At 54.0% G+C, this 8,248-nt stretch overlaps 1 protein-coding gene across 2 annotated transcripts in view; it reads right to left on the bottom strand.

Moving 5' to 3' along the window:
* The window catches only part of ACKR3 (atypical chemokine receptor 3), a 6,702-nt gene extending 3,215 nt beyond the window's left edge, over positions 1–3,487 (bottom strand). Inside the window, exon 1 of one of the 2 annotated variants that reach the window (XM_054069753.1) lies at positions 3,414–3,487. The gene's annotated coding sequence lies outside the window, so the exon portion shown is untranslated. Of the gene's footprint in view, positions 1–1,733; positions 1,755–3,413 lie in introns of those variants that run through there. The other variant, XM_054069754.1, reaches the window with a different exon arrangement.
* Between the last annotated feature and the right edge of the window lie 4,761 nt (positions 3,488–8,248).

An 8,248-nucleotide genomic window follows, 5' to 3' on the forward strand; every position in this document is an offset into this window, starting at 1 on the left:
GCCCATGTCCCCACAGTAAGTGGTCCCAGGGTCAACGCCAGCGTGAGCAAGCAGCCAGAGAGCACGGGGTCAAGCAATGCAGGTAGCCACCCATATCTCTGCATGTCCTCGACCCCTGCCAAGGAATCTCGTGGCAGTGCTAAGGGGAGTGCAGATGGTACAGCAAGCGGGGCAAAGCTCAGATATGCTCCCATGCTGAGCATCCTCTTCTTGCCACACCTGCCCAAAAAGGGACACCGGTTGACACAGCTCCTCTTGCACCTCCATCTGCATAATTGGCTCTTCCCAAACCTCCCACCCTCCCAGGGACACTGACTACGGAAGAGAAGGGAGATAAGGAAGGAGATTAGCAGGGAAGACTCAAGGCACTATTGTCCCTGCAAAGGGGATGCCGGTGGCACTAACAATGAGGGGGGCTGTGCACACATCCAGAGGGGATGAAATCTCTCCACAAACAGGACCCGTATCAGCCCTTCGAGGAGATCTAACCTATCATTTCAAACCTGTGAAATCTCTCAAGCCTTTCATCCTAGTGGCTGGCTGAATGATGGAGTTGGGATAAAAACAAATTAAGCACAGAGCTGAGACATGAGCACATTTCTGGTTTGGGTTAAATGATGCCCCATTTTGAACTCAGGAGAGCAGAGGGTGATGGCATCCATGTCTACACAGGAGAGAAGGGCTGATCCTGCTCCCTGCAGAGACGCAGGCCACCCTCAAGCTGCCTGTCCCACCCAGTCACTGCAGGGCTGCCCAGGCATGGCTCCGTGAGATGCTCGCAACAGCCCAGGGCTGCAAGTGGGATAGAGGGGTGCAGATCCTGCCAGACCTCACCCAGGGTCCCACCACCACCGCTGTACCTTCAGCACAAGTGCTTCTCAAGTGCAGGTGGAGCAGCGCCATCCCCAAGTCCCCGTATAGCAAAACCCCAGAGCAAGCAAAGCAAAATCCCTAAAAGTCACGAAACTCCCAGTCTTGTGTCACGGGCCACCATCTCCTGCTGCTGTTTGTGGACAGCAAGCATGCAGAGCAGAGGGAACACCAGGCTAAACTCAAAACACCCTACAGAAGTAGTATGAGTGGGCCTGGGCATCTTCTGGGAAGGCACGCAGTCCAACAAGGGGAGTGGGCTCACTTCACATCTCAAGATCCCAGCCAAAGCTAACCTCCAGGACAGGGCTGTGAGCACCCACCACTAATCCCCCAATGGAGAAGAAACTCAGACCCGGCTGCAGGGTGTCAAATCACCAGTGCAGACAGAAAGACAGCGAGAACAAGCAGGGAGGCAGCAACAGGGCGACAGAAAGCCCTTGAAGCCGGGACCCACCCCAACACTGGGGACAGACACCACGGCCACCAGCCTGGGACAGCATCTAGGAGAGGGCACTGCCATCCCAGCTGCCCACCCACACCCAACCTGGAGATCTTGCCGAATGCAAACGGTGCTCGGGCCCAAGCTCAGCCTGCCTCCCCCTCAAGAGCAGGTCTGCTGCATGCACGTGCATCCATCCGCCCGCATGCCTGTGGACTTTCGCATCCCCAGCACGGTAATAAAAATCCGAAACCGATACGGTCTCCCAGGCTCAAAGCTCTGCCGGGGAGGAGCAACCGTAACGGCTGTATCCAGGGATTACAGCCTTATGAGCCCAGGCTCTCTGTAGTCTGGGATTAGGTGCTGTAACCGGAGCTCAGATTTCCCCCCCGAATTATGTGGGAAGTGAGGGGGGACTCACCAGACAAACTCACAATGAAGTCACTCTGTGCTCCTAAAAAACACCTTTAGCGCTCTCTGCAGACAGCACAACATCCTAAAAACTTGCGAAGGCAGCTGGAACTGTAGTTTGCATCCACTGCCTCCCTTCAGCCGACAGGCATATGTCCCTGCTAGTTATGGGGGGAAGGAAAGGACACGCACCCGAAATCCTGCTGCAGGTGCCCAGGGATGTCCCTGGAGCAAATGCAGCCTGCAGGACTGCACCCTCCCCATCCCACCTCCCACCCAGGATCCAAAGCTGGCTGTGAGGAAAGCAAACAGGCACAAGCATCACAGTTGAGGAGAGCAGCCTTACACCACACAGCACCATTCAAGCCCTAGATGCTTTGGGGAACTTGTCAGCATCCCTTCTTCTACCAGAGCATCTCACAGCTTGAGGGAACTTATCAGCACCCCCTCTTCCACCCAGAGCATCTCGCATCTTGGGGGAACTTCTCAGCACCCCCTCTTCTACCAGAGTATGTCACAGCTTTTGGGAATTTCTCAGCACCTCCTCTTCCACCCAAAGCATCTCGCAGCTTTGGGGAACTTCTCAGCACCACCTCTTCCACCCAAAGCATCTCGCAGCTTTGGGGAACTTCTCAGCACCCCCTCTTCCACCCAAAGCATCTCATAGCCAAGTCCTGCCTGCACTCAGACCTGCCTCGGGGGTGCAGGCAAACTGGACCTCACCATTCTCCAAGTGGAGGAGAGAATGAGCTGTGTCAGGAAAAGCCAGGACAGCTGGTGGGGTTGTCACCTACACACCTTCACCCTTCCTGCGTTAAAGAACGACGCTGGTTCTCCAGCATGGGGAGATGGGCAGCACGGCCCCTTCCAGGCTGTCTGGCCACTGCAGGAGAACATCGAGGGGCTTTGCAAGAGTGAACTCCGCTCATTTGAGCCCTCTTCGGCAGCTCCGAGTTGGAAAGAACAAGTACTAAGTGGGGGAAGAAGAGTTCAATGCAGCTCTGGATCCCACCTAGGCATGCAGGGGATGGGAGCACCCAGAAACGAGGGGATGGGAGCACCCAGAAAACGAGGGGATGGGAGCACCCAGAAAACGAGGGGATGGGAGCGCCCAGAAATGAAGGGATGGAGTATCCAGAAAATGAGGGGATGGAGCACTCAGCAAACGAGGGGATGGAGCACCCAGAAAACAAGGGGATGGGAGCGTCGAGAAATGAAGGGATGGAACGTCCAGAAAACAAGGGGATGGAGCACCCAGATATGAAGGAATGGGAGCGCCCAGAAAGGAAGGGAATGAGTGCCCAGAAATGAAGGGGACGGGAGCGCCCAGAAAACGAGAGGATGGGAGTGCCCAGAAACAGAGGAATGGAGCACCCAGAAATGAAGGGATGGAGCAACCAGAAAACGAGGGGGCAGGAGCGCCTCGAGGCAAGGCGGGCTGGTGGTGGGCTGGTGGTGTCCCGAAGCAGGTGACCCCAAAGCCCCAGAGTCTCGCAGCACGCACACCCCTCCGCCCAGGAGACGCGCCAGCCGCTAACCTCGGAGGGGCGAGAAGAAGGGGGGACCCCCCGTGCCCCCAGGGGCTGGGAGGCAGCCGGGGGGGGGGGGGAGGGGGGGAGGGGGGCTGTCCCCCTGCAGGGGATGGGGACGGACGGACAGACGGACACGAGAAGGCGACCCCAGCGCTTACCTCCCGCCGGCGGAGCGAGTGGGGCGGCCCCGAGCGGCACCAGCGCTATAAACACGGCCCCGGGACCGCCCCGGGGCGGAGACACGGGAGAGGGGGAAGGGGGGGGGAAGAAAGGGGGGGGGGGGAAGGGGGGGGGAAGAAAGGGGGGGGGGGGGAAATAAAATGGGGGGGGAAAGAAAGAGGGGGGAAAAAAGAGGGGGGGAAGAAAGAGGGGGGGAAAGAAAGAGGGGGGGAAAGAAGGAGGGGGGGAAAGAAAGAGGGGGGAAAGAAAGAGGGGGGAAAGAAAGAGGGGGGAAAGAAAGAGGGGGGGAAAGAAAGAGGGGGGGAAAGAAGGAGGGGGGGAAAGAAAGAGGGGGGAAAGAAAGAGGGGGGAAAGAAAGAGGGGGGAGGAAGGGAAGAATAGGGAAAAGGGGAGGGAAGAGAGGGGAGAAGGAAAAAGACTGGAGAAAAGGGAAGGAAGAGCGTGGGGGAAGGAAAAAGGGGGGAGGGGGGAAGGGGAGAGGAGGAAAAGGGGGGGGAGAGGAGGAAAAGGGGGGGAGAGGAGGAAAAGGGGGGGAGAGGAGGAAAAGGGGGGGAGAGGAGGAAAAGGGGGGGAGAGGAGGAAAGGGGGGGAGAGGAGGAAAGGGGGGGAGAGGAGGAAAGGGGGGGAGAGGAGAAAAAGGGGGGAGAGGAGGAAAAGGGGGGGAGAGGAGGAAAAGGGGGGGAAGAGGAGGAAAAGGGGGGGAAGAGGAGGAAAAGGGGGGGAAGAGGAGGAAAAGGGGGGGAAGAGGAGGAAAAGGGGGGGAAGAGGAGGAAGGGGGGGGAAGAGGAGGAAAGGGGGGAAGAGGAGGAAAGGGGGGAAGAGGAGGAAAAGGGGGGGAAGAGGGGGAAAAGGATGGGGAAGCGGGGGAAAAGGATGGGAAAGGGGAAGAAAAGAGGCGGAATAGGGAGGAAAAGGGGGAAGGATGGGGAAGAGTGAGAGGAAGGGAAAGGGGGGAAGGGAAGAGAAGGGAAGGGAAAGGGCAAAAAGGAGGGGAAGAGAGAGGGGAGGCGGAAGAAAAAGGGGGAAGAGAGAGGGAAAGGGGAAGAAAAGGGGGAAGAGGGAGGGAAAGAGGAAGAAAAGGTGAGAAGAGGAGAAAAGGGATAGGGAAGAGGGAGGGAATGGGGAAAGTGGGGAAGAGGAGGGAGATGAGAAAAGAGTGGAAGGGGCGGAAGGAGTAGAAGGGGATAAAGAGGAGAAGGGGGGAAAAGGGGGAAGGGGAGAAAAGGGGGAAAAGAAAGATGGGGAGAAAAGGGGGGAGAGAACGGGAAAAAGGGGGAAAGGAGGGGCATGGGGTAAAGGGGTGATGGGGAAAATTAATTTTTAAAAATTAATTAAAAAAATTAATTAAAATTAATTTTAAAAGAAAAGCAGGATTCTAGTTGTTTTACATTTTGTTCGCGTTTCCTTTGCTATTGGTAGGGGAAACTGCTGCCTTCCCCTTGCCCTTCTCTTTCTGCTCCTTCACCCAGGGCCAGAAAAAAACTACTGCCAAGGAAAAATGACAGAAAGCCAGAAACTGGCTAACTAATAGTGAAAATCCCTTCCTTCGTGGCACAGGAAAGGCAGGTGATTACAACAGCCGTGGAGAGGGAGAGGGTAGGTCTGTATCAGCTCCATCCAAGTCAGAGAGTCTGTCTGCCTGTCCATCCTGGGGAAGATGCTAAGATTAGATATCTACCTGCCAATACAACTTGTGGAAGCCTTGACAGCAGCACTGAGGGTTCTAATTCGATACCACTGGGGTGCTCCGAAAACTCCAGATAACCCAGAGCAGGGGCTTGGCTCCCCCGTGCCCACACCCTGCTGCTGGAGTACACAACAACATGTACAGCTCCGAGAGCCAACATCACCTCGTCATCCGTAAGCCACTGTCAGCTGGGAGAAACAGGTTAGCTAACACATTTTAACCAGTACTTTTGGAAGGATACATGGCATATTAGCACTTGCAACCTGAGGGTTTCAACACTCCCAGAAAGCACGTATTTTCTTTCCCCAAAGATGCTTAATCCTATTTCCACAGGCAATTAAAAGCTTGCATGAAAACCTGCTGGCAAACGCATGCTTAAAAAGAGAACGTGCTTTGCCATGAAAGCACCCAGCACAAGTACTCAACCTTAAAGCAATTCAGAGATGCCACAAAACGGGTCATTGTATTCTAGAAGCGTCCCAAGGGTGCAGGTTTTAAGGTCTTCTAGTTGTCAGCATCACAGTTTTAATGCTGAAAAAAATAAGAGATTATTCTTTTAACTGTACTCCATTGCTCAGTTCACAATGCCTCAACTCTGCTCCCACCGAGGCGCAGAGTCAATGCATCAAATTCACACCCCTGCGAGTGAAGGCACGATTAGCTGCAGCTTTTCTGCCAGCAAAGAGAAAATAAATCTGTCGCTATTACACCTCCTGTAGATCCAAGCAGGCACTAAAGCTTGCCTGGTGCTCAACCCATGCTGCCTCCCAGCTCGGCATCATGGATCTCCAGAGACCTCCACCGTCTCCCAGCTGGCACCGCACTGGGGTGTCGTGGAGAGCACGTGGCAAAGAAACATGTTGGGGAAAGGCTCAACCCGTTGGGAATTTGGTGGCGTCTCTGTCCCCACCAAGATCTGGACAGCCACTGCAACACAGTGCCACCCTGCAGCAAGACCACAAGAGCCTGGGTGGCCACCTGGACCATCCCATCCACCAACTCTGCTGTAGGTTTAGGTGCCAGAGAAGGAGGAGACCAGAGGGACAAGTTTCTTGCCATCCCATGGATGGAGAGAGATGCAAGGTACCTTGTCCCCCTCTCTAAGCAAATACTCTCCCAGGTGTAGGTCCTCCAAGCTTCACAGCTATTGGGGAGCAAAGCATTTCAGCGTCCACTTAAATTCCAAGTGCTCGCCCAGGTCTGTCGAGGTTGGCGGAGTTGAAGCACCACTTTCAGACAACAAGAAGATCAGGTTTAAAAACAAGCGTGTACCGAAGCACTTGGCTAAATTAGGCTCTGAAAATACTAGAGAAAAAAAAAAAGTAAGACTAAAGTCACTCTAGCAGAACTCCAGAGTCACTGGGCCAAAAAAGCAAGCAGAGTGGTTTTCCCTTACTTGGTGTGCCAGAAAATAACATCAAGTAGTACAATCTCTTCCACAGCTCTCCAAAAACACGGGCCAGCATCTGCAACCGCAAAGCTGCTGGCTGTCCCCGAGTCACAGGCAACCTCCCCTCTCCTGCATTCACCCAGCCCAGAGCCCTTGCTGCCCTTTCCAGGTTCCTCTCTCCAGCTATCTTTATATAGCGAGCACGTTCCTCACGCAGGAGAGACGGAGCCCATTCCCTTTCCCTTATGAAAGCCAGATTTTGCTCAGCGTTCAGGAATTAAATGCTTGGACAGTAAGCAAAACATCACGGTCTTAAAAAAAAACCCCCCACATGATATGAAATCACCCCACTACAACCCAGCAAGCAGAGCCGGGGAGAAGCTGGCCACCCCAGATAAGATCAGCAGAAGGTCGAGGTGCTACCTGCTCGCCGGGATTAGTTGCTATCTGCTGCCAGTCCAAGCAGGTGTCCCAGGAGATGTGACCTCAGACAGTTCAGAAACTCTTCACAGACTTAGTAGCTGTCTGGGCAAGGTGATCCATCGCTCATTGAAAATGAGTTGGCTCCTCAGCTGTCCCCATGGGGACCACGGGCAGGACCACGGGGGGCCCCATGCGAGGTCAAGGCTCCTCCGTGCACAACACTGCAGATAAACACACCTATGGGTGAGCTCTGACCCGCAGAGATAGGTACGGCTGGAGGGGCAGGCACGGGGTGTTGGGCAAACCATGGCACCGAGAGGCCGGTTATTGTTTTCACTGCTTATCCAATTGTTTTCCATTTTTATTTTGTTTAACTGCGTGAACTACAGCGATATTTTTTTTTTCCCTCCAAAAAGCACAAGTTTTTACTAGTGTAGGGGGAGAGAAAAATCCGGAATTTCTCATAGTCCCCACAGCTTCTCCCTGCTAACATTTGGAACGGGGGCTGAAAGTCTCCTCATTTTCTCCTAGGGCTTCACTTCCCAACCGGGAGGCAGATGGAAGCTAACACCCAGCCTTGCCTACTCAATTCAAGAGAGAAATTTCGAACAAAATGCCTGTTGGCAGCTTCAAGTGCTAGAAAGATTCTTTTGGGGGTGAGAGAGAAAGTCAATAAGGCAAAGTGCATGTACATGTTGGGTGGGGGAGCATTTTAATAGCACAGTAAATATGAAAAAGGGACAAAGGGAAACATTTCTCCATTGCACAAGAGAGGATGTGTGTGCAACAAGAGCAAGGCGGGATCGGCATCACCAAGCGGGTGTCCAAAAGCAGCTGCCTCATGCGCAGGCGGAGAACAACACACCAGCCAGGAGTGCAAACACCCACATTGAGACGATAAAGCCAGGGAGAGCTCTAGAGGAAATCAGGCTGCGATCCGTGAAGTGTACAAAGGTAAAAAGAGCTTCCTGCAGTCCTGGGAGCCAGCACCAGTGGGCTGCTGGACGAAAAGGCAGTGCTCATTTCCTCCCTCTTCCAAGACAGCTAGTTCTCTGTCCTCTCTCGGTCACGTTCTTTGCTGGATTGATTGGATGATGGATGGAGAAGAAAGCCACTGGACCAACGAAAGGAATAAATAGATGACCACACCGGGAGTCACCTCTAAAATCGCAGGCAGAAAGGAAACGAGCAGCAAATTTCCAGCAGGCAGCAATCGTGGTACTGCCCAACTTCACTTCCCCTATCAACAGAAAACAATCAAGTCATTTAATGCCAAGCTATGCCTCAAGCAGAGTCAGCAGCCATCAGGAAAG

Source organism: Cuculus canorus, chromosome 6 (genome assembly GCF_017976375.1).
Source record: "Cuculus canorus isolate bCucCan1 chromosome 6, bCucCan1.pri, whole genome shotgun sequence".
Lineage (NCBI taxonomy): Eukaryota > Metazoa > Chordata > Aves > Cuculiformes > Cuculidae > Cuculus > Cuculus canorus.